This window comes from Delphinapterus leucas, chromosome 3 (assembly GCF_059928025.1).
Source record: "Delphinapterus leucas isolate spDelLeu-1000000601 "Yukka" chromosome 3, BTC_Dleu_Yukka2, whole genome shotgun sequence".
Taxonomy (NCBI): Eukaryota; Metazoa; Chordata; class Mammalia; order Artiodactyla; family Monodontidae; genus Delphinapterus; species Delphinapterus leucas.
In genome coordinates this window covers 139037854-139062841 of record NC_143131.1, presented here as the reverse complement: position 1 = coordinate 139062841, position 24988 = coordinate 139037854, and the positions used below count along the sequence as shown (strand labels likewise).

The 24988-nt window shown below is 38.7% G+C and overlaps 1 long non-coding RNA gene across 1 annotated transcript in view; it reads right to left on the bottom strand.

The window, feature by feature from the left end:
* The window catches only part of LOC111185548 (uncharacterized), a 519315-nt gene that overhangs the window by 274330 nt on the left and 219997 nt on the right, over positions 1–24988 (bottom strand). The window contains exon 2 of the long non-coding RNA XR_002647573.2: positions 1476–1597. This is a non-coding gene — a long non-coding RNA (uncharacterized LOC111185548). The remainder of the gene's footprint in view (positions 1–1475; positions 1598–24988) is intronic.

Sequence of the window (24988 nt, the reverse complement as noted above, 5' to 3'; positions counted from 1 at the left end):
AGCTAAACTCTTATTCTAGAATAAGGAAAAAAGTAAAAATTTTCAGTAAAGAATGAGAGAGAGAGAGAGAGAGAGAGAGAAAGGGTCTGCTATAAGAACTACTAAATGATATACTTCATGGAAGAGGAAGTTAAGTTCAGAAGGAGTAGCAGGAAGGAGTGGTAAGAAGAGAAAGTGGTATGTGGATTGGTGAATCTAAAGAAGCCTTGACTATCTGTATTAGTCAGCTCTGGCTACCATAACAAAATACCACAGAGTGGGTGGCTTAGACAACAGAAATGTATTCTCTCACAGTTCAGGAGGCTGGAAGTCCAAGATAAAGGTACCAGCAGGGCTGGTTTCCTGTGAGATCTCTCCATGGTTTCCAGAAGGCCATCTTCCCTCTGTGTCCTCACATGGTCTTTTCTCAGTGCATGCACACTCCTGGTGTCTCTTTCTCTTCTTATAAGGACACTAGTCCTATTAGATTGGGGCCCCACCATTATCATCTCATTTAACCTTAATTAACTCCTTAAAGGCCATATCTCCAAATACATTTACATTGGGAGTTAGGGCTTCAACATATTAATCTGGGGGCACACAACTCAGTCCCTAACACTACAAAAGATAATAATAGAGGTAACTTCCAATGGGAAGAGAAAATAAGGTAAAATTAAAATATCAGAAAGCAACATGTAAAAGTATGTGCCTTTAATTTCTTCAGAAGTAAAAAGGAGTGTAAATAGTTTTAGATTTTATGTCAAATATGCATGTTAAATTTTTAAAACATAGATATAGCATGTAGAAATTCCAAACAGAGGAGGAAAAAGTAAAAGTAAAAAGAAAATTTGCTCAATCTAATAAAGACAAAAAGAATCATAGATAAAAATAATACATTTATATTCACCCTAAACATTCTAGGTGAAATATAAAAATATCTTAAGTCTATTGATGATTTTACAAGAAAGTATAGAATATTCAGGCCCAAAAGTAAACAAAGGCGGGAGTCTAGAAAGTTAAGCAGAACACTGAAGCCCACTTTTACCTTGAAGGCATTTGCTGAACCAAGAGAACTTAAGCTTTGGTTTTGTGACTTCAAGAAGCATGAAGCATAGAAGAATATAAGCTAGCAAGTATAAAAGTAATGACAGAAATATAAAATCAGAATTTTGCAGCTCCAATACAATAATTGATTCAGACAAGGATCATCTAGCGCATAAAGTAAGATGTTGCTGGCAAGTAGAATATTCTCATCTTGCCAAAGTATCATCCTACAGATTATCTGTTAATTAAAAAAAATAAAACTAAAGTGAGCCTTAACAAAGATGAAATATGATGTTCACCACTTTAACTAAATGATCAAGGCTAGCATCACTGACAATGAGATATCCTAAGTCCCCCCCTGATGAGTGCAGAAAGAGTACATAACATCACCTATGAAGTATTCTTGCCAAAAATTGCATCCAGAATCGAATCACATCATATCAGAGACTTACCTTCCAGTTGATAAGAAAGCCAGCGCATAGACAATTTCACACCATGGGAAAATAGAGAGATCAGTACAGAATAGAGACTTTCTGCATGACAACTGGCCAGGCCTTTTCACAAGTTGATATCACTGAAAAGAAACAGAAAAAGAAAGGTTAGGGACTGTTTGAGATTAAATGAAACTAAAAAGGAAGTTTGAATGTGGACTGCATTTAGATGATATTAAAAACTTGTTGCTAGTTTTCTTAGGGGGTACGAGAATTATTTATTTTTGCAATATGTACACTACAATATTTAGGCAGAAGTGGTTTGATATTTGGCAATTTACTTGCAAATTATTTAGCATAGATAGATAAATATGCAGAGAGCTAAGTACGGAAAAATGTTAACATTCTTAAAGTTAGAAGTATAGACTTTAGAATCAAACTGGTCTGATTTCAAGTCCTAGTTTCCTCTCTTTCTAGTCCTAACCCAGTTCAGCATTGCTTACCTCCTGGTTGTTCCAGAAAGTGCTGCCTTAATTCCTGTCTCAGTGCTTTTCCTCTGAGGTGCCCTTTGCCCAGACTGCCTCTCCACCACCAGTGAATTTATCCATGATCCAGCTGCAGCCTGACACACAGCCATTCCTTACCACTCTGCCTTCATGGGTCTCTTCCTGTGGCCGGTCTTCCCCACAGAATGGGTTTGAATGAGAAGGGAGTTGAATACTCCCCTAAATCCTGCTCTGTTTATGCCCTCAGTCTCCACATATGGCTGTGATAGAGAGCAAGGCAGGGTCTCAGAGACAGGAGACAAGCCTCTCAGTTACTTAAACTAGACCATGATGTGGAGGGAGAAGGGACGGTATAATAGACAAGAAATACGAAAAACTTCAGCTGTTAGAACTAACGATTTCTTTCTAGGCGCCTGATTCAGCAGGTAGAGCAGGGCGAAGGCGCTGGGATGAGCCACATCACCCCTACCTTGTCCACTCTTCTACGCATGAAGATCACCAGCAGTAAACCAGCTGGCTCCAAGGGCTTTCACCACACAATTCTGGGGTGGCCTCTCACAAAACCTTCGTTTCTTTTATTTGTGGTTTCCATCCCTTTGCAAATATCTTTGCCAACAGCCTCTACACTCAGCCATTCAATGCCTTTGTCCCCGTGTAGGTGAATGAAGGTGAGAAAACATTTGGTGCCTTTGGCCACTTTGGACCATGAGTAAGGGTCCAAGATGAGCCCCGAAAGTACTATACCCTCTGGGAAAGGCGCAGGAACCACCAGCGGTAATTGTCCCTAAAAGACACCTGTCATGTCTCCACCAAATTCAGGTAGGTCACAAGGCAGGAGTCTGTAATAGGGAAAATGGGGACATGCCATTCCTTCCAATCAGCTGATTAATTCCTTCTCCTTCTCATTCTGTTTCCTTATTTTCCACTCAGTGTACCCACATTTTTAATTGTGATAAATAACACATAACACAAAATTTACCACACTCGCCATTTTTAAGTGTACAATTCAGTAGGGTTAAGTATATTCACATTGTTGTGCAACAGACTGCAGAACTTTTCATCTTGCAAAAATAAAACTCTATACCCATCAAACAACAACTTTCTATTTCCCCTCTCCCCAGGCCCTGGCAACCACAATTCTGCTCTCTGTTGCTGTGAATTTCACTACTTTAGATACCTCGTATAAGTGGAATCAGGTAGTATTTATCTTTTTGTGACTGGATTATTTCACTTAGCACCATGTCTTTAAGGTTCATCCATGTTGTACCATGTGACATGATTTCCTTCTTTTCTAAGGCTGAAAAATATTCCATTGTATGTATATATCACATGTTTTATCCATTCATCTGTTGTTGAACATTTTGGTGGCTTCCACTTCTTAGCTAATGTGAATAACACAACAATGAACATGGGTGAGCAAATATCTCTTCAAGATCCTGCTTTCAGTTCTTTTGGATATATACCCAGAAGTGGGATGCTCAGATCATATGGTAATTATATTTTTAATGTTTTAGGAACCTTCCTTCTGTTTTTCACAGCAGCTGCACAAGTTTACATTCTCATCAACAATGCACAAAGGCTCCAACTTCTCTACATCCTCACCTGCACTGCCTAGTGCTGCTGTTATGATTGTTTATAATAGCCATCCAAATGGGTATGAGGTGATATCTCGTGGTTTTGATCTGCATTTCTCTAATGATTAGTAATATTGAGCATCTTTTCATATGCTTGTTGGTCATTTGTATATCTTCTATGGAGAAATGGATATTCGAGATCTTCGCCCATTTTAAAATCAAGGTTTTTTTTGTTGTTGTTGTTGAGCTAGAAGTTCTTGGTAAATTCTGGATATTACCCCTTTTTAAGACATATGATTTACAAATACTTTCTCCCATTCTATAGGTTGCTTTTCACTCTGGTTTCCTTTGATGTGCAAAAGTTTTTAAGTTTGATGTAGTCTCATTTGTCTATTTGTGCCTGTGCTTTTGGTGTTATGTCCAATAAATCACTGTCAAATTCAAGTTCAGAAAGCTTTTCTTCTAGTAGTTTAATCGTTTTAGATCTTATATTTAGGCTTTAATCGATTTTGAGTAAATTTTTGTATCTGGTAAAAGCTAAGGGAGCAATTTCATTCTTACATTCGTGGATATCCAGTTTTCACAACACCATTTGTTGAAGAGACTGTCCTCTCCCCATTGTTTGGTTTTGGAACCTTTGTTGAAGATCATTCGGCCATATGCATGAGGGTTTATTTCTGTACTCTCTATTTTGTTCCATTGGTCTTTATGTCTGTCTTTATGCCAGTATCAGACTGTTTTGATTACTGTGGCTTTGTAATATATTTTCAAATCAGGAAGTGCGATGCTTCCATCTTCGTTCTTCTTTCCCAAGATTGTTTTGGTTATTCAAGGTCCACTGAGATTCTATAAGAATTTTAGGATACTTTTTCCCATGTCTTCAAAGAATGGTATTGGGATTTTAATAGGGACTGTATTGAATTTGTAAATAGTACTAGGTAGTATGGACATTTTCAGCTATATTAAGTCTTCCAATCCATGAACATGAGATGTCTTTTCATTTATCTGTGCCGCCTTTAGTATCTTTCAGCAATGTTTTATAATTTTAAGTGTACACATCTCTCACCTCCTCGTTTAAGTTTATTCCTAAGCATTTTATTATTTTTGATGCCTTTGTAAATGAGATTTTCTTAATTTCCTTTAGAATAGAGATATTTTGCAAAATTAAAAGTCTGGATTCCATGTGAACATGTAAACAGTCACAGACCCTAAGACAAGGGTTCAAGGACAAATGTCTTATTTGGGAGGTGATCCTAGTAGGCACTGGTAGTGGAACAAGGACATGAGACAGAGGATATAAGGCAACCTACAATGTAGGCACTGTTCTGTCAATTCACTAATCTTTGTCTCCACATGGATGAAAATGGGAGTCCGTGTCTCTGAGTCATCCCACTGATAGGATCACTGGCTGAAAGTTGCCCAGGGATCATTAATTCTCTTGCCTTTCCAGCCTGCGAGGGCCCTGGGAAGAGCAGGCTATGGTTGCTAGAGAGAATCCTCAGGGAATTGGAAGCCATTGCTGTTGTGCTCAGTGGTTGTAATGAGCAAGTGGTATGAGTAGAGAGCTTTATGTCTGCTTCATATACCCGATATTTTTTTAGACTAGTGGTATACTAACTTCTCCTGGTCTGAAGTTTCAAATGCATCTTCTCTCTACTGCCCTGATTCACCCATTCCTGATTACTGGAGGCTGGTTAGGACTTGAATCAGGGCTTGTCTGGAAGGGGAATAACTACTCTGAGGACAGCTAGAGAGCAGATGAACCTCAAATATGGTTGGGTTCGTATCCATTTTTATTTGCCTGCACAGATTTTCTGCTTCCAAAATCATCCTAAATTTACTTGGGAAGTTCCCTCCCTTCCCTCCCTCCCTCTCCTCCAGCCCCCTATCCACGCACATAATCTCCAGTCTACATGAATCAGGAAGTACATATGCAGTTTGATTCAGGTGTTAAAAAAATCAATTAGAGCAAGTGTTGGCAAAATTTTCTGTAAAAACCAAACAGTAGATATTTTAGGCCTTGTGAATAAGAGGCAAAATTAAGAACATTGTGTAGGCAGTAATACAACAAAAGAAAAAAACAAATTTCCACATTTTTTTAAACAAAATCCAAAAACAATTGAGTATATTTTTTGTAATAGAGGTCTGCAAATGGAATTTTTTTCTTTTCTTTTTTTTTTTTTTTCTGTACTCGGGCCTCTCACTGTTGTGGCCTCTCCCGTTGTGGAGCACAGTCTCCGGACGCGCAGGCTCAGCGGCCATGGCTCACGGGCCCAGCCGCTCCACGGCATGTGGGATCTTCCCGGACCGGGGCATGAACCCGTGTCCCCTGCATTGGCAGGCAGACTCTCAACCACTGCACCACCAGGGAAGCCCAAATTCTCTTCTTTTGAAGGAGGGATAACATTACACTTAAGTGATGTTCAGAGTTAGTATTCCCTACAATAAAAATCATTTGCAAATGTTCATCTGTTAATGCTGATCTGTAATGAGATTTTACCAATTTCATCTTTAAAAATGCTGTTTCACACAGATAGGTACTGTCAAGTACTGATACTAATTCGTGAGCATATAATTTTAATTGTGGATATTCATCACTTGGAAGACATTTATAAATTCTATTAGATTCTTCTCTTGGTATTTGTCTTTCAGTATGTCATTACAAGGTAGATTAATCACTTCCAATGGAAGGTTAAGTGGAAGCTCCTCAGTTGTGCAATTAAATGGATTTTGAAATATGGAAATTCCCTTTCGACTTGCACTGAGATCTGAAAAATACTGCTAGATTTGTAGTTTGAGCTTAGAAAATATATTTGCTGTAAATGTGTGTGGGATTAAAGATCTTACTTCCTGTTTTAACTCTTAATAGTACAGTAAGTGTGCAAAGAAGCTTGTGATACAAGCAATGTTAGCTGTTGTGAAAATATTTTTACTGCAGTATATATTTCATATGTAAGTGCTGTTTTGCTTTAAAATTTTAGTTTTAATTTATTATACAACATCACCAAGTCTCCAGCAAAAGCAAATTAATTTCCTAATGTGCAATGTTCCATAACACACAGTCTTCTTGTTCAGAAAACTTTCCATCTCAGTCCTGAGCTCAAACAATTGCAGTGAAACTTTATCCCTGTTAAAGCATCAGAATGCTGAGTGGTAGGGCAAGTCATGATACTTAGTTTCTATTTTTGACAAAAAATCATAAAACTGATGATGACTAAGTCCAGGAGAGTGAGTGAAGTTTACATTGACACTACCAATTCAATAACACATGATAAATTTGAATATTTTCCGCAAAGTACCTGCCAGTGAATAACATGACAAATAACCATGGGCATTAAAACACTTCATATTTTCACAAGCTTTGTAAATTCGTCCAACTAAACCTATTCCTGTTCCACACATATTTTTACCACCATCATGTATAATACATCTTAGCAGATTCCACTCCAGGTAGTATTGAATTAGTGTTTTCTTAAAGTCCTTGAAAAAATAATCACCTGTAAATGTTCCACACAGACTAATTCTTCAGTCTCTTGAAACGTGGTATTGATTTCTCAAACAACTGAGCAGTATGGTAATCAATTGGTAATCAATTCACCAATAACCAAAGAAATCCATTCAAAATTGTTTGCCTTGTTTTATAATTGACTACTGATGTTGTTCCAAATGTCTTCAACTCTTTAAGCAACTGTTCTCACCAAAAAGCTAATAGTCTTAAACACGTTTATCTTCTCTAAATGAATTTTATTGGTTGTTTCAATCAAACATGATTTAATTAACTATCAGTAAGTGACTTTTCCTGCTTAGTTAACAAATGAGCCATGTGAAAGTTTACTTTGTTTGCAGCTTCATGTTTAGTTTTCATTGCTGTGAAGAATTTCCACTGAAATAAGATCCTGTCTTGTAAAATTTTCTAATTTTCCTGATCATTGCTTTCCTGTGCATTGAGAACATTGTGATGCGTGCTTATCCTGGTAATACCATCATATATTGTAGTCTTTTAGCACCTCTATATTGCCATTGCATAATAAACTCAATTTGGGGCATCTAATTCAATAATTCGCACTCCATTGTGCTTTAAAAGTATGATATTCCATGTTAGTTTCCTCCGCAGCTGCTGTAACAAATCACCACAAACTTAGTGGTTTAAAACAACACAAATTTATTCTCTTACAGTTCTGGGAATCAGAAGTCTGAAATAAGTCTTATGGGACTGAAGTCAAAATATCAGCAGGACCAGTTGGAAGCTTTGGGGAGAATCCATTCCTTGCTTCTTCCAGCTTCCAGAGACTGCTGGAATTTCTTGGCTGTAGCTTGCATCACTCCAATCGCTTCTTCTGTCATCACATCACCCTCCCTCTCTGACTTTCCTATATTCCTCCTGTAAGGACCCCTGTGATTACACTGGACACACCCAGATAATCCAGGATAATCTGTCCATCTCAAAATCTTCAATTTGATCACAAGTTCAAACACAGTGATCACAGGTAACATATAGGTTCTGGAAATTAGAATATGGACACTTTTGAAATATTCAGCCTACTGCACAAAGTCTACTTTTCTCATTTTGATATAATGAGAATGCACCCACAATAAAAAGTAAAAAAATAAGACAGTCCATAATAATATGCATTTTGAAATGCTGGCAAGTTATAACAGCATCACTGCAATTTGTATACACTGAACATTATGAGAAAATGTAACTAATCAACTCTGCTCTTATAGCATGAAACCAGTCATAGATAATATGTAAATGAGTAAGCTTGGCTGTATCCCACACTAAAATTTAAATTTCATATCATTTTCACATCATGAAATATTAATCTTCTTTTGATATTTTCAACCATTAATAAACCTATCTATCAGGCCATACAAAATCTGGTGGTAGGCTGGATTTGCCCTGGTAGGCTATAGTGTGCTGACTCTTGGCATAAAGCAACAGACAACACAATAACCAGATGAGATCTACAGGTATACTTTGGAACACCAGGTGGTTAAAAGAAAAAATCTCCCATTTAAAAGTCAGGGGAGTGTGAACACATAAAAACCTTGCTTTCTTCTTCTCGTATAAAATCTGCAGATCTGGCAACACTGGGCCCACATGACAAAATTCCTACAATGAAATAATGTACCACTTACCTGCCTACCTCAATCTTACATTACTTTGAGTATGTGACCAAGGTTTCTTATTGCCCTAAACTTCCTATTGAATTCTTTTAACAAACTATGAAAGAAACTATGGACATACTTTCTCAGCCTTCTGCAATCTCAATCCCTTTCCTTTGTACCAGCTCCATTCTCTCCTAAAATATGGCACCCAATACACAATGAAATGCTTTACCTACTTAGCACAGAACTTACATCAGTGGCCCTTAACCCTAGCTGTATATTAAAATAACCTGGAGATACTTTGGGGAACAAGTCCAATGCTTGGGTCCTACCCTAAAACAATTAAATCACAGTCACTGAGACTGGGGCCCAGGTGTCAGTATTTAAAACACCCCAGGTGATTTCAATGTGAAACCAGGGCCCAGGCCCAATGAATTAGAGCAGTTTAACATTATATCATCTTCTTTTCCTGGGGTTCATGTATTTAAACCAGCTCTGAGACCTTAAAATGAGAAAAAAAATCCAGTAAACTTCTATTTATCTAGAATACTTCATATTATGGAATACTTCTGTTTAACTTTTATTTCTTAATTTTATTCATTCTTTCACTCAACAAGAATTTATTAAGCATCTACTACTTTCCTCACACTAGGCCTGATTAGGTAATTACAGTAAGAATAGCTTGTTAATTTTCAGTTCAATTTGTTGACGTGATTTATACTACATTAACAGCTACCATCTACTGAACATCTGCCTGTGTGGCAGTCTTTGTGCCAGGCACCCTTCATGGATTTCTCAGTTTCCTCTTATAATAACATACTACTGTACATATACCCTTATTACCTCCAGAATACAAATGTTGATCCTGAGGCTTGATGAGATTGAAAACTTCACGTTTCCACAACTAATCATCTATACACGCTGGGATCTGAAACAAGATTCCAGAGCCAAACTATCTACCACTCTGTCAACTCCCTTCCCACGTGATAAAGTATATCCCACACTAAATATAATGTTTTTAATGACATAAAGTGCTTCAGGATCATGCAGTACTTCAGGCTCAACTCTGAATAACAATACCCATATTCGTACGGAGATCATGCATCCTTGTTTACCTGTGATACACCTGGTTTATGCCGATTTTCTCATCAAGTATCTTAATAGACCAGTCTCCACCCTCAACAGTCTCCTGGTTTAGACAATAAATTATATAGTCACCTAGTTTTATAAGGTTATAGCCCAGTACAGTGCCAATAAACATTAGGCACTCAAAATTTGCTGTTTAACAAATAAAGGGGGACTTCCATGGCGCAGTGGTTAAGAATCCACCTGCCACTGCAGGGGACACAGGTTCGAGCTCTGGTCCAGGAAGATCCCACATGCTGTGGAGCAACTAAGCATGTGTGGGACAACTACTGAGACTGTGCTCTAGAGCCGCGAGCCGCAACTACTGAAGCCTGCGTGCCTAGATCCCGTGCTCTGCAACAAGAGAAGCCACCGCAATGAGAAGTCCGCGCACTGCAACGAAGAGTAGCCCCTGCTCGCCACAACTGGTGAAAGCCTGCACACAGCAAAGAGGACCCAACGCAGCCAAAAATAAATTAATTATTAATTTTTAAAAAGTTGTTTACCAAATTAAGTGAAAAAAATTAAAAACAAATAAAGGAATGATGGTGAAAGTAAGAACTTAGGTCCTACCTAAGTTATGGTCTGGCATAGTTTATGTTTAAGAAAAGTCACCCAGAGCAGTGTGTTTATCATGTGCTGTTTGTTCTCAAAACTTTAGTATAATATTCGAATATTCAGAAAAGAATTTACAATTAAAGGAGAAGAGTTTCTTTAGTTATTATGACTGCCTGTTTTTGTCAATGAAATAAACGTTATTGACTAGCACTAAATTTTAAACACGGCTAATTTTAGGAGTTTCATGTCCTTTGAGATTATTTATGCTGTTCCTAGAATTTTCCCATGTGAGAAAAGGGATTTAAAAATGTACATGTCTCCTTCCTACAGGGGCCAAAGAGACAACTCTGTAGAGACAGAAGTTTTTTCACTTACAAGAGGCATTATGTCCTGGGTCAGGTCTAACACCCCATTATAATGTGAGATGCTGTCAACTCTAGGGCTGTAATCTCAACCACAAGCTAAGGGATATGCTGTTGATTGCTCCAATCACTCCTCATAACTCATCCTTAATGTATTTGACCATTAATAAAGGCTCACAGAAAATAACTATTAGTGTATTTTTAAAATCATAAGTAGGTGAGAGTGGAGGTGAATTTGCATGTGAGTCTGCATGTATTCATGTTGTAGGTGTTTGCTATGTAATGAAATGATGCACTTTTCAGAGTTCTAAGAATGCCATTGAGGCAAATTTTATATTTTCTCACATCACACTTCTTTCTCTAAAATTGTCCTTACTTTTATTTGACTTGTATTTTTCACCCTGTGACTACAATTACATTATATATTAAAAAGTAATAAAGTGTTCCCACTTGAAAAAAATACAGAAAGATGTGTTTCTCTAGTCACTTATGATTAGCTTTAATCTAGCTCTCCAGAGGGAAAGGACATGACACTGAACATCGAAGTCTCTCTACTCAGAAAGCTGATCCTTAATAGTGCTGAGGAAAAAAAACTGATTCTTTTGATCTTGTATTTTAATCTTAAATTTTAATTTGCACCATACAATTTTAATAACTGTCCTCCAGGTTTCAAAGTGAATGGAATTAAGTATTTTGCGCACGTTGCATATTACACATGTAACTTCAGATTCCTTTGTATCTGCAAGAGCTTTGAAGACTGCTTATTAAATTAGTAATGACCACCAGTTAAGGCTGTCAACTTCTTTGTACACTCATGAGCCTTGGCCACAGATCAGAACTAGGTGTTGAACTCCTTTTTGTTCCTAAGTATAATATAATGATATGGCCATGATTAATAAACTATGTTTCGCGTGGGGTGGTAAATAACCATATCTCTTGCTTTCTCCAGGCTTTATTACACACAAATGAATAAAGATGTCAGTCGATTGCTTATGCAGTCTGAAAGTATGATGATCAAGTTCTAACATTATAAAAATAGAGCCACTTCTGAGCAGCACTCTCCTATCCTTATTATCCAAAACTAAAGCAAAGTTAATGTTCCAACAATGGAAAGACATCCATAGTCCAAGCCTATTAAGAAGTGGCTATTTCGTTTTTCTGTTTTGCTTTTTTGTTTTATGTGAAGATTAGATACTATTTAAAATTAAAGAATACATTTTAAGGAAATTACATCCTGCACTCCTTGAATGCATGTGAGAGAATATGAGTCCGAGTTTATATATTTATAATTCAATTTGGAAGCAAACATTAAAAAGATACAAATGTGTAATACAATTGGCAAATATTTTATATTTTTTCCCAGAAAGTACACTTCTGTTCATTAGTTCCCTCAGGGAAAATACATTGAGAACTGGTTCTATATTATGTACTGTGCTGGGAGCACACATATAAAATTCTATAAAACAAGGGGCTTTGTCCACTAATATACTGTTTACTCGAAAAGATAAACATGGACTCAGTCACGCGAAAGCACTGTAAGTAAAAGAATGGAGCAAGGGCAATAGACTGAAACAAGGGGGTGAAGCTCTGCCTTGAGGGGGCAGGAAGTTTCATTGAGGACGGAAAGCCTGACTTCAAGCTTGAAACATAAGGAGAGCTCAACAGAGCAGAGAAGTGCGGCAAAGGCATTCCAGGCAGATCTCAAGTAGGGAAAACGATATCAACGCGTGCAATGCAAGGCCCATTAAGGGCTTTTTGAGTTTTTAGAATTGCTAGAAGACAAGTGGGAGAAATAGGAGATTATGTCGGAGAGGAAATCAGGATTCTGCACACACACACACACACGTATGGATTTTAGTTTCTGAGAGTTAAAACAGCTACCTAAACTTTGTACATTTAAAATGTAGCCATATAGGATTAAAGGCTCCCACCAAAAGACACAGACTGGCTGAATGGATACAAAAACAAGACCCGTCTATATGCTGTCTACAAGAGACCCACTTCAGACCTAGGGACACATACAGACTGAAAGTGAGGAGATGGAAAAAGATATAACATGCAAATGGAAACCAAAAGAAAGCTGGAGTAGCGATTCTCATATCAGACAAAATCGACTTTAAAATAAAGACTATTACAAGAGACAAAGAAGGACACTACATAATGATCAAGGGATCAACCCAAGAAGAAGATATAACAATTGTAAACATTTATGCACGCAACATAGGAGCACCTCAATACATAAGGCAAATGCTATCAGCCATAAAATGGGAAACAAGAGTAAGTGATTGCTATTTTATGTTCTCCTCCCACCCTCAATGCCTCAAGGGACCCACCCCTAATGCACATACTGTTAGCCCAGAAATAAGGTATTCAATGAACAGAATCCATATCTACTAATGACCTGGTAAAACCAAAGTATAACAGACTCAAGTCTTTCTTATCATGATGATTAACACTAACGTTGATTCAACAAATTATCTGATACACTTTGCTTATTGAGTTAGAAATTACACAATGTAAAATTAGGAATTTTTAGCATAAGGTTCTATGAGCTTGAAAAAACACTGTTGTATAAGTATCATGACAATCAAAATACAGTTCTACCATCCCAAACAATTTCCTTGTGTCCCTTTTAATCACTCCCTTCTCCACCCTTCCCCAGTCCCCAGCCAACGGCAACAACTGATGCTTCCTGTCCCTATAGTCTTGCCTTTTCCAGAATGTAGTAATACATGGAATCACTCAGTTTGCAGTCTTTTGAGTCTGGCTTCTTTCATTTAGCTTAATGCCTGTGAGATTCATTAACATATGATGTACATTCATACATACACATATCAAGAGTTCATTGACTTTTATTGCTGAGTAGTTTTCCATTGTGCGGGTGCACAACACAGTTTATCCATTCATCAGTTTAAAGATATTGAGTTATTTCCATACTTTGTCAAATATTAATAAAACCACTATAAAGATTACATAAAGTTTTGTGGTTGGGGGGCAGAGGCTGCCGCATGTCTGTTTGGCGGGTGCGGTCGGCATTGGGTGCCCTGGGGGTTCGGGACTTTGGACCCGGCAGCAGCGGTGGAGGCAAACAAAAAATTTGTGGGTGAACATAAGTTTTAATTTTTCCAGGTAAGTGTTTTGGAGTGGGATTGCTGGGCCACAGAGTAAGCATGTTTTTAACTATATAAGAAACTGACAAAACTGTTTTCCAAAAGAGGCAGCGCCATTGTGCATTTTCACCAACTATGTATGAAAGGTCCAACTGCTCTGCATCCTCTCCAGCACTGAGTTTTGTCATATTTAATTTTTTAAGCCCTTTTAGTAGTATGTAGTATCACAATGTAGTTTTAATTTGCATTTCCCTAATAACTAATGATAATAAACATTTTTCCATGGACTTTTTGCCATCCATGTATCTTCCCTGGTGAAGTGTCTGCATAAAACCTCTGCCCATGTTTTCAAATGGGCTGTTTTCCTATTATCACATTTTGAAAATTCTTCACATATTGTGAGTATGTGTCCTTTGTTAGGTATGAGTTTTGCGAAGATTTCTCTCAGCCCCCAGATTTTCAATCTCTTAATAGTATCTTTCACAGAGCAGTTTTTAATTTTGATGAAGTCGAATTTATCATTTTTTTCTTTTATGACTATGTTTTAATGTCATATCTAAGAAATATTTACCTAATCCAAGATCACAAAGATTTTCTTCTATAAGTTTCATAATTTTAGGTTTTACCTTTAGGCCTAAGAAACATTTTAAGTTAATTCACATGTAAGATGTGTATGGGTCTAGGTTCATTTTTTGCACATAGATATCCAATTGTTCCAGCACCATTTTTTGAAAAGACTTCTTTCTCCACTGAATTTCCTTGTGCACCTTTGTCTAAAATCGATTGGTTGTGTAGGTAGAACTGGTTTTGGACTCTCTGATATACTTTTAAAAATGTAACTAGTAAGATGATGGAACTCACTGTACTTCTACTTAGCAAGCGCCCTAAAATATATGGGAAAATGAGAAGCACAAACAGGTAAGAGATGGAGAGAGGCTTGACAGAACACTGATGGATCTAGAAACATGAGATGCTATAGGCAGTAACAAAGAGCTACCCTTCTTTGTTAAACTGCTATTTCCAAGCAGCTGGGCCACCTCTCTCTATTAGAAATATCAGGTTGGATTCTTTTACAAAAACTCACTGACTTAAACTGAAGATGACCCATCACTCAGGAAAGCAGCAGATTTGACCCATGGTTGGCAGACCCATAGGAGGCAGCACACACCTGAGTACCATGGGATGAATAAAGAACAGCTTTTCATAGCTCTGTGCACAGATCTTGCAAGGTGTTGGTTTTTTGTTTGTTCATTCGTTTTTTCCTTTCTCCGGACTCCCTTTACATACACCTGTAGCATGGTCTCTCAAAGAGCACTCCACTGAAAGGGGATTTCCAGATTCAAACCCTCTGAGGCAACGAACGGGTTTTGATACTTAACTGTCTAAATCCAAATCCTCAGCCAACTTCTATCTGTACACCATATTCCTTTGTGTGGTTAAGGAAGTCATTCACATAAAACCCATGTCTTTCACAGGCTGTAATTCTCCTTTAATTAGATTATAATTAAAAACAAATAAAAAACGTGCAGAGGAATAATTTCATAAATTTTGTTTTCCCTCCTGGAAAATAGCTATTTTTTTCTCTCATAATCAGCCTAATATAAAATCAGAAAATGGTTTTGAGCATTATGATCGTAAATTTCTGTCGTGTGTGTGCGTGCGTGTGTGTGTGTGTGTGTGTGTGTGTCTTTCCCTGAATGGCACTCACACAGAGAGCATTTTAATTTTCCATGGTATTGCTATCTTGACCTCTGAGACCTTGCAAAGTAAAGTATTTATTATCCTGGGCTCTTTTATGGTATTGTTTCAATATTTTTGTAACATTTGTATTTCTTGCTGATGTTTTTGGCATTAAAAATCACTCAAGCTGTGCTGAAATATAATGGTATTCACTGAACCATACCATGGAAGGATAATTCAGTTCAGTGAGGTTATTGTAGCTCATCATGTACACAAAGGATTGAAAGAAACTGTAGAAGATTCTCAGTTCTCTACATGGGCAGCATTGAGTCTTTTTTCCCTCTAATAACTTGACATAGAAAAACCTTCACTTGAACATAGAAATATCTAGTTTTAAGTCTTTAAAGCAAACCAAACGAACAATACAATGGCCCAAGGCATAAGGAAGCAAAGTACTGGTGAACAGTTGCTCTAGATCACTAATTTCCTTTACCTGTTACCCAGACAAAAATCAAACCTCAACAAGTCAGCTGTCATTCCCTATTTCAAGATATCCCCCTAAATAAGCCCCCCAAATTTTAATTCTCAAACGTGATTAGAGTAGTGGATTGTGCTATTACAAACAGAAATTAGGGATTATTTAATTTCCATAAATTTAAATTGTCCCTAACTATAGATATCCGTAATGCCTGAGTTTGACTGCTATGCTGATACCATTTTGTATCTATTTTGCAATTTTTGTCCCAAGAATAGATAAATGCAAAGACTTTCCGTATCTTGTCACACTCAGCTTAAGATGTTGATTACAACAGCACCCAATATTATTTGACTTTTTGTATATTTTCTCTTTGGCTAATCATTCAAGTTTAACTCTGATTATGCAACATAAACTCCTAAGGAAGGAGTATAAAAGCTTATTGGTCAAAGCACTAATATTTACATGTTGTGTGTGTGTGTGTGTGTGTGTATATATATATGCATACAGATAGATATAGATAGATATACTCTCCAAAAATTTTACTCAATTCCACAGGACAAATATATTTTGAACTACAGATGACTGACTGAGAACTTAAATTTAGTGTCCTCATCTGACAGAAGCCATAAATTCCTACTGAAGATGAAAACCAGATCTCCCAAGTTTTACTCCCTGTAAATAAGTAAAAGTAAATAAACTGTTGCAATATTCAAACGCAGTAGAGTGCTTAAACACATGGGCTCTGGAACCTGACAAACCTATGTTCAAATGGTGTCACTGCTAGTTATCTGCTGAGTGACTCTGGACAAATTTCTTTGTCTCTATAGAGCTCAATTTTGTCATCTGCAAAATGGGTATAGTAGTAATTTGGTTTCTGGTTCAGTTGCTGTCACACACACTATAAAATAATATTGACTCAAACAAGATAGAAGTTTATTTCTCTCTCAAAGAGCATGCTGAGCATAATATCCTAATACAGCAGCTTTATGGTGCTAGGACAGGGCTCATTCTATCGTGATGCTCTGCCTTCCTCAACATACAGCTTCCAGATTTTGGTCAAAGCTCTCGTTATTATGTACATGTACCAGTCAGTGAATAAAGGAAGAGGAGGTGAGGTACACTACAGAAATAATCATCATTCTCCACTCTTCCCTCTATCCATGCCTCTTCACAGAGTGACTTTGCAGTAACTCCCATAAAGCAGTTTATGTCCCCGCCCCCTGATTACATGAATGCCTTATAACTTCCTTTACCAAGAGAATGCACCCAAAATGACACATTTGAATTCTGAATCTAGATCTCCATATGTCTTGCACTCTTCAACTTGCTCTCTTAGTACTCTCATAGCAACTGTGTAAACAAGCCCAGGCTAGCCCTCTGGATGAAGAAACACATGTAGCTCAAACACCCTCATTGCCTCAGCTGGTGGGCAGCCCCCAGCCAATCTGATAGCTAATCACAGAAAATGCCAGAAGAATCTATGAGCTGATCCCAGCCCAGAGTGCCAACCTATAGAATTATGAGTAAAAATAAATTACTGCTGTTTTAACCCACAAAATTTTAGGGTGGATGGTTAGGCAACAAGTGATAAAAGGAAAAAAAGCATCACTTTCCTTTTAATGCTATGACCCAGGATCTGCACATATCCCTGCCACTCTTGTGGCACTGGTAAGAATTTAGTCATATGACCACAGTGGCTACAAGGGAAGCTGGGAAATGCAGTCTTCGCTGAGTAGTTGTGTGTCCAGCTACAGCCAGGTTCCTATCACTAAAGGAAGAAAAGGGGAATCTAGGGTATCCGTATTGGCAGACAACTAGTTAGGTCTCTGCCACCTCTACCTCTTCAGCTGGCTATGAAGATTAAATGTGAAATAACATAACAGTCTCAGCCCAAGAGCTGAAACCCAGAAACGACCCAATAAACATTTCTGTCATTTATATTCAGAATCAGAAATAGATGACATTGGTTTAAAGGGTCACAAAGAAGAGTCAGAAGTATCAAATTCTCCATACCTACTTCTGGTTTGTCTGTTATCTTGCAGCAGCCATTCCCCTGTACCAAACTAAAGTCAGGAACCACACGGGAAAAAGATCCATAGAGAGAATATAAAGAGTGACATTGAAATACCGTGTCCACAGATGTGATGCGACAAAGCCTGGATGTCTGTTAGAAAAGATTAGATGAGCTTATGGCAGAAAGCCAGGGGACGGGACTGTCACTGTAAAATAAATACAGAATGTCACTGGGCAACAGTCAGAAATCAGAGTGTGAAGGGCTTTTATTTCCTTTTTTTTGTTTGTTTTTTGGGTGTTTTTGGTGCTGAGAGTTTTGTTTAAAAAAGAAAGGTAAGGACGGCTTGAAGATGGCGGAAAGTAAGATGCGGAGATCACCTTCCTCCTCACAGATACACCAGAAATACATCTACACGTGGAACAACTCCTACAGAACACCTACTGAAGGCTGGCAGAAGATCTCAAACCTCCCAAAAGGAAAGAAACTCCCCACGTACCTGGGTAGGGCAAAAGAAAAAAAGAAAAAACAGAGACAAAAGAATAAGGACGGCACCTGCACCAGTGGGAGGGAGCTGTGAAGGAGGAAAAGTTTCCACACACTAGGAAGCCCCTTCGCGGGCGGAGACTGCGGGAGGCGGAGGGGGGAGCTTCGGTACCGCGGAGGAGTGCACAGCGACGGGTGCGGAGGGCAAAGCAGGGAGATTCCCGCACAGAGGATCGGTGCCGACCGGCACTCACCAGCCCGAGAGGCTTGTCTGCTCACCCGCCGGGGCGGGCAGGGCTGCGAGCTGAGGCTCGGGTTTCGGTTTTGGACGGAGCGCAGGGAGAGGACTGGGGTTGGCGGCTTGAACATACCCTGAAGGGGTTAGTGCACCACGACTAGCCCGGAGGAAGTCCGGGGGAAAGTCTGCATCTGCCGAAGAGGCAAGAGACTTTTTCTTCCCTCTTTGTTTCCTGGTGCGCAAGGAGAGGGGTTTAAGAGCGCTGCTTAAAGGAACTCCAGAGACGGGCGCGAGCCGCGGCTAAAAGCGCGAACCCCAGAGATGGGCGCGAACCGCGGCTAAAAGCGCAAACCCGAGAGGGGCGCGAGCCGCGGCTAAAAGCGCGGACCCCAGAGACGGGCGGGAGCCGCTAAGGCTGCTGCTGCCGCCACCAAGGGGCCTGTGTGCGAGCACAGGTCACTCTCCACACCCCTCTTCCGCGGAGCCTGTGCAGCCCGCCACTGCCAGGTTCCCGGGATCCAGGGACAACTTCCCGGGGAGAACGCACGGCGGGCCTCAGGCTGGAGCAACGTCACGCCGCCTCTGCCGCCGCAGGCCCGCCCCGCACGCAGTGCCCCTCCCTCCCCCCCCACCCCCGGCCTGAGTGAGCCGGAGCCCCCGAATCAGCGGCCCCTTTAACCCCGTCCTGTCTGAGCAAAAAACAGACGCCCTCCAGCGACCTACACGCAGAGGCAGGGCCAAATCCAAAGCTGAGCTCCTGTGAGCTGTGAGAACAAAGAAGAGAAAGGGAAATCTCTCCCAGCAGCCTCAGAAGCAGCGGATTAAAGCTCCACAATCAACTTGATGTACCCTGCATCTGTGGAGTACCTGAATAGATAAGGAATGATCCCAACTTGAAGAAGTGGACTTTAGGAGCGAGATCTACGATTTTTTTCCCTTTTCCTCTTTTTGTGAATGGGTACGTGTATGCTTCTATGTGAGATCTTGTCTGTATAGTCTTGCTTCCACCATTTGTCCTAGGGCTCTATCCGTCCATGGTTTTTTTAAAAAACTTTTTTTCTTAATAATTAATTTTAATTGTAATAACTTTATTATACTTTACCTTCGTTCTTTCTTTCCTTCCTTCCTTCCCTCCTTTAGACAACGAATCACCCCAAATTGAGGAGATGGTCTCTGAGAGCAAGATTTATGATTTTTCCCCCTTTACCTCTTTCTGTGAAGGTGTATGTGTATGCTTCTGTGTAAGATTTTCTCTGTATAGCTTTGCTTCCAACATTTGTCCTAAGGTTCTATCCGTCCCTTTTTTTTCTAAATATTTTTTAATTCAATAACTATATTATACTTTATTTTATTTTTACTGTATCTTCTTTCTGTCTTTTTTCCTTCTTTCCCTCCTTCCTTCCTCCCTCCCTCCCTCCCTCTTTTCTTTTCTTCTTTGCTTCTTTCTTCCTTCCTTCCTTTCCTCCTTTCCTTCTTTCTTTCCTCATACTTCTACTAATTCTCTCTACTTTTTCTCCCTTTTATTCTGAGCCGTGTGGGTGAAAGGCTCTTGGTGCTCCAGCCAGGAGTCAGGGCTCTGCCTCTGAGGTAGAAGAGCCAACTTCAGGTCACTGGTCAACAAGAGACCTCCCAGCTCCACATAATATTAAACGGCAGAAATCTCCCAGAGACCTCCATCTTAACACCAGCACCCAGCTTCACTCAACAACCAGCAAGCCACAGTGCTGGACAACCTATGCCAAACAACTAGCAAAACAGGAACACAACCCCACCCATTAGCAGAGAGGTGGCCTAAAATCATAATAAGGCCACAGACACCCCAAAACACACCACCAGACGTGAACCTGCCCACTAGACAGACAAGATCCAGCCTCATCCACCACAACACAGGCACTAGTCCCCTCCACCAGGAAGCCTACACAACTCACTGAACCAACCTTAGCCACTGGAGACAGACATCAAAAACAACGGGAACTACAAACCTGCAGCCTACAAAAAGGAGACTCCAAACACAGTAAGATAAGCAAAATGAGAAGACAGAAAAACACACAGCAGATGAAGGAGCAAGATAAAAATGCACCAGACCTAACAAATGAAGAGGAAATAAGCAGTCTACCTGAAAAAGAATTCAGAATAATGATAGTAAGGATGATCCGAAATCTTGGAAATAGAATGGACAAAATGCAAGAAACAGTTAACAAGGACCTAGAAGAAATAAAGATGAAACAAGCAATGATGAACAATGCAATAAATGAAATTAAAAATACTCTAGAAGGGATCAATAGCAGAATAACTGAGGCAGAAGAACGGATAAGTGACCTGGAAGATAAAGTAGTGGAAATAACTACTGCAGAGCAGAATAAAGAAAAAAGACTGAAAAGAACTGAGGACAGTCTCGGAGACCTCTGGGACAACATTAAACGCACCAACATTCGAATTATAGGGGTTCCAGAAGAAGAAGAGAAAAAGAAATGGACTGAGAAAATATTTGAAGAGATTATAGTTGAAAACTTCCCTAATATGGGAAAGGAAATAGTTAATCAAGTCCAGGAAGCACAGAGAGTCCCATACAGGATAAATACAAGGAGAAGTACGCCAAGACATATTAATCAAACTGTCAAAAATTAAATACAAAGAAAGCATATTAAAAGCAGCAAGGGAGAAACAACAAAAAACACACAAGGGAATCCCCATAAAGTTAACAGCTGATCTCTCAGCAGAAACCCTACAAGCCAGAAGGGAGTGGCAAGACATACTGAAAGTGATGAAGGAGAAAAACCTGCAACCAAGACTACTCTACCCAGCAAGGATCTCATTCAGATTTGATGGAGAAATTAAAACCTTTACAGACAAGCAAAAGCTGAGAGAGTTCAGCACCACCAAACCAGCTTTACAACAAATGCTAAAGGAACTTCTCTAGACAAGAAACACAAGAGAAGGAAAACACCTATAAAAATGAACCCAAAACAATTTAGAAAATGGGAATAGGAACATACATATCGATAATTACCTTAAATGTAAATGGACTAAATGCTCCCACCAAAAGACACAGATTGGCTGAATGGATACAAAAACAAGACCCTTATATATGCTGTCTACAAGAGACCCACTTCAGACCTAGAGACACACACAGACTGAAAGTAAGGGGATGGAAAAAGATATTCCATGCAAATGGAAACCAAAAGAAAGCTGGAGTAACTATTCTCATATCAGACAAAATAGACTTTAAAATAAGGACTATTAAAAGAGACAAAGAAAGACACTACATAATGATCAAGGGATCGATCCAAGAAGAAGATATAACAATTGTAAATATTTATGCACCCAACATAGGAGCACCTCAATACATAAGGCAAATACTAACAGCCATAAAAGGGGAGATCGACAGTAACACATTCATAGTAGGGGACTTTAACACCCCACTTTCACCCATGGACAGATCATCCAAAATGAAAATAAATGAGGAAACACAAGCTTTAAATGATACATTAAACAAGATGGACTTAATTGATATTTATAGGACACTCCATCCAAAAACAACAGAATACACATTTTTCTAAAGTGCTCATGGAACATTCTCCAGGATAGATCATATCTTGGGTCACAAATCAAGCCTTGGTAAATTTAAGAAAAATGAAATTGTATCAAGTGTCTTTTCTGACCACAACGCCATGAGACTAGATATCAATTACAGGAAAAGATCTGTAAAAAATACATACACATGGAGGCTAAACAATACACTACTTAATAATGAAGTGATCACTGAAGAAATCAAAGAGGAAATAAAAAAATACCTAGAAACAAATGATAGTGGAGACACAACGACCCAAAACCTATGGGATGCAGCAAAAGCAGTTCTAAGGGGGAAGTTTATAGCAATACAAGCCCACCTTAAGAAGCAGGAAACATCTCGAATAAACAACCTAACCTTGCACCTCAAGCAATTAGAGAAAGAAGAACAAAAGAACCCCAAAGCTAGCAGAAGGAAAGAAATCATAAAAATCAGATCAGAAATAAATGAAAAAGAAATGAAGGAAACGATAGCAAAGATCAATAAAACTAAAAGCTGGTTCTTTGAGAAGATAAACAAAATAGATAAACCACTAGCCAGACTCATCAAGAAAAAAAGGGAGAAGACTCAAATCAATAGAATTAGAAATGAAAAAGGAGAAGTAACACCTGACACTGCAGAAATAAAAAAAATCATGAGAGATTACTACAAGCAACTCTATGCCAATAAAGTGGACAATCTGGAAGAAATGGACAAATTCTTAAAAATGCACAACCTGCCAAGACTGAATCAGGAAGAAATAGAAAATATGAACAGACCAATCACAAGCACTGAAATTGAAACTGTGATTAAAAATCTTCCAACAAACAAAAGCCCAGGACCAGATGGCTTCACAGGTGAATTCTATCAAACGCTTAGAGAAGAGCTAACACCTGTCCTTCTCGAACTCTTCCAAAATAAAGCAGAGGGAGGAACACTCCCAAATTCCTTCTACGAGGCCACCATCACCTTGATACCAAAACCAGACAAGGATGTCACAAAGAAAGAAAACTACAGGCCAATATCACTGATGAACATAGATGCAAAAATCCTCAACAAAATACTAGCAAACAGAATCCAACAGCACATTAAAAGGATCATACACCATGATCAAGTGGGGTTTATTCCAGGAATGCAAGGGTTCTTCAATATATGCAAATCTATCAATGTGATAAACCATATTAACAAATTGAAGGAGAAAAACCATATGATCATCTCAATAGATGCAGAGAAAGCTTTCGACAAAATTCAACACCCATTTAAGATAAAAACCCTGCAGAAAGTAGGCATAGAGGGAACTTTCCTCAACATAATAAAGGCCATATATGACAAGCCCACAGCAAACATCATCCTCAATGGTGAAAAACTGAAAGCATTTCCACTAAGATCAGGAACAAGACAAGGTTGCCCACTCTCACCACTCTTATTCAACATAGTTTTGGAAGTTTTAGCCACAGCAATCAGAGAAGAAAAGGAAATAAAAGGAATCCAAATCGGAAAAGAAGAAGTAAAGCTGTCACTGTTTGCAGATGACATGATACTATACATAGAGAATCCTAAAGATGCTACCAGAAAACTACTAGAGCTAATCAATGAATTTGGTAAAGTTGCAGGATACAAAATTAATGCACAGAAATCTCTGGCATTCCTATATACTAATGATGAAAAATCTGAAAGTGAAATCAAGAAAACACTCCCATTTACCATTGCGACAAAAAGAATAAAATATCTAGGAATAAACCTACCTAAGGAGACAAAAGACCTGTATGCAGAAAATTATAAGACACTGATGAAAGAAATTAAAGATGATACAAATAGATGGAGAGATATACCATGTTCTTGGATGGGAAGAATCAACATTGTGAAAATGACTCTACTACCCAAAGCAATCTACAGATTCAATGCAATCCCTATCAAACTACCACTGGCATTTTTCACAGAACTAGAAAAAAAAATTTCGCAATTTGTATGGAAACACAAAAGACCCCGAATAGCCAAAGCAATCTTGAGAACGAAAAAGGGAGCTGGAGGAATCAGGCTCCCTGACTTCAGACTATACTACAAAGCTACAGTAATCAAGACAGTATGGTACTGGCACAAAAACAGAAAGATAGATCAATGGAACAGGATAGAAAGCCCAGAGATAAACCCACGCACATATGGACACCTTATCTTTGATAAAGGTGGCAGGAATGTACAGTGGAGAAAGGACAGCCTCTTCAATAAATGGTGCTGGGAAAACTGGACAGCTACATGTAAAAGTATGAGATTAGATCACTCCCTAACACCATACACAAAAATAAGCTCAAAATGGATTAAAGACCTAAATGTAAGGCCAGAAACTATCAAACTCTTAGAGGAACACATAGGCAGAACACTCTATGACATAAATCACAGCAAGATCCTTTCTGACCCACCTCCTAGAGTAATGGAAATAAAAACAAAAATAAACAAATGGGACCTAATGAAACTTCAAAGCTTTTGCACAGCAAAGGAAACCATAATCAAGACCAAAAGACAACCCTCAGAATGGGAGAAAATATTTGCAAATGAAGCAACTGACAAAGGATTAATCTCCAAAATTTACAAGCAGCTCATGCAGCTCAATAACAAAAAAACAAACAACCCAATCCAAAAATGGGCAGAAGACCTAAATAGACATTTCTCCCAAGAAGATATACAGAATGCCAACAAACACATGAAAGAATGCTCAACGTCATTAATCATTAGAGAAATGCAAATCAAAA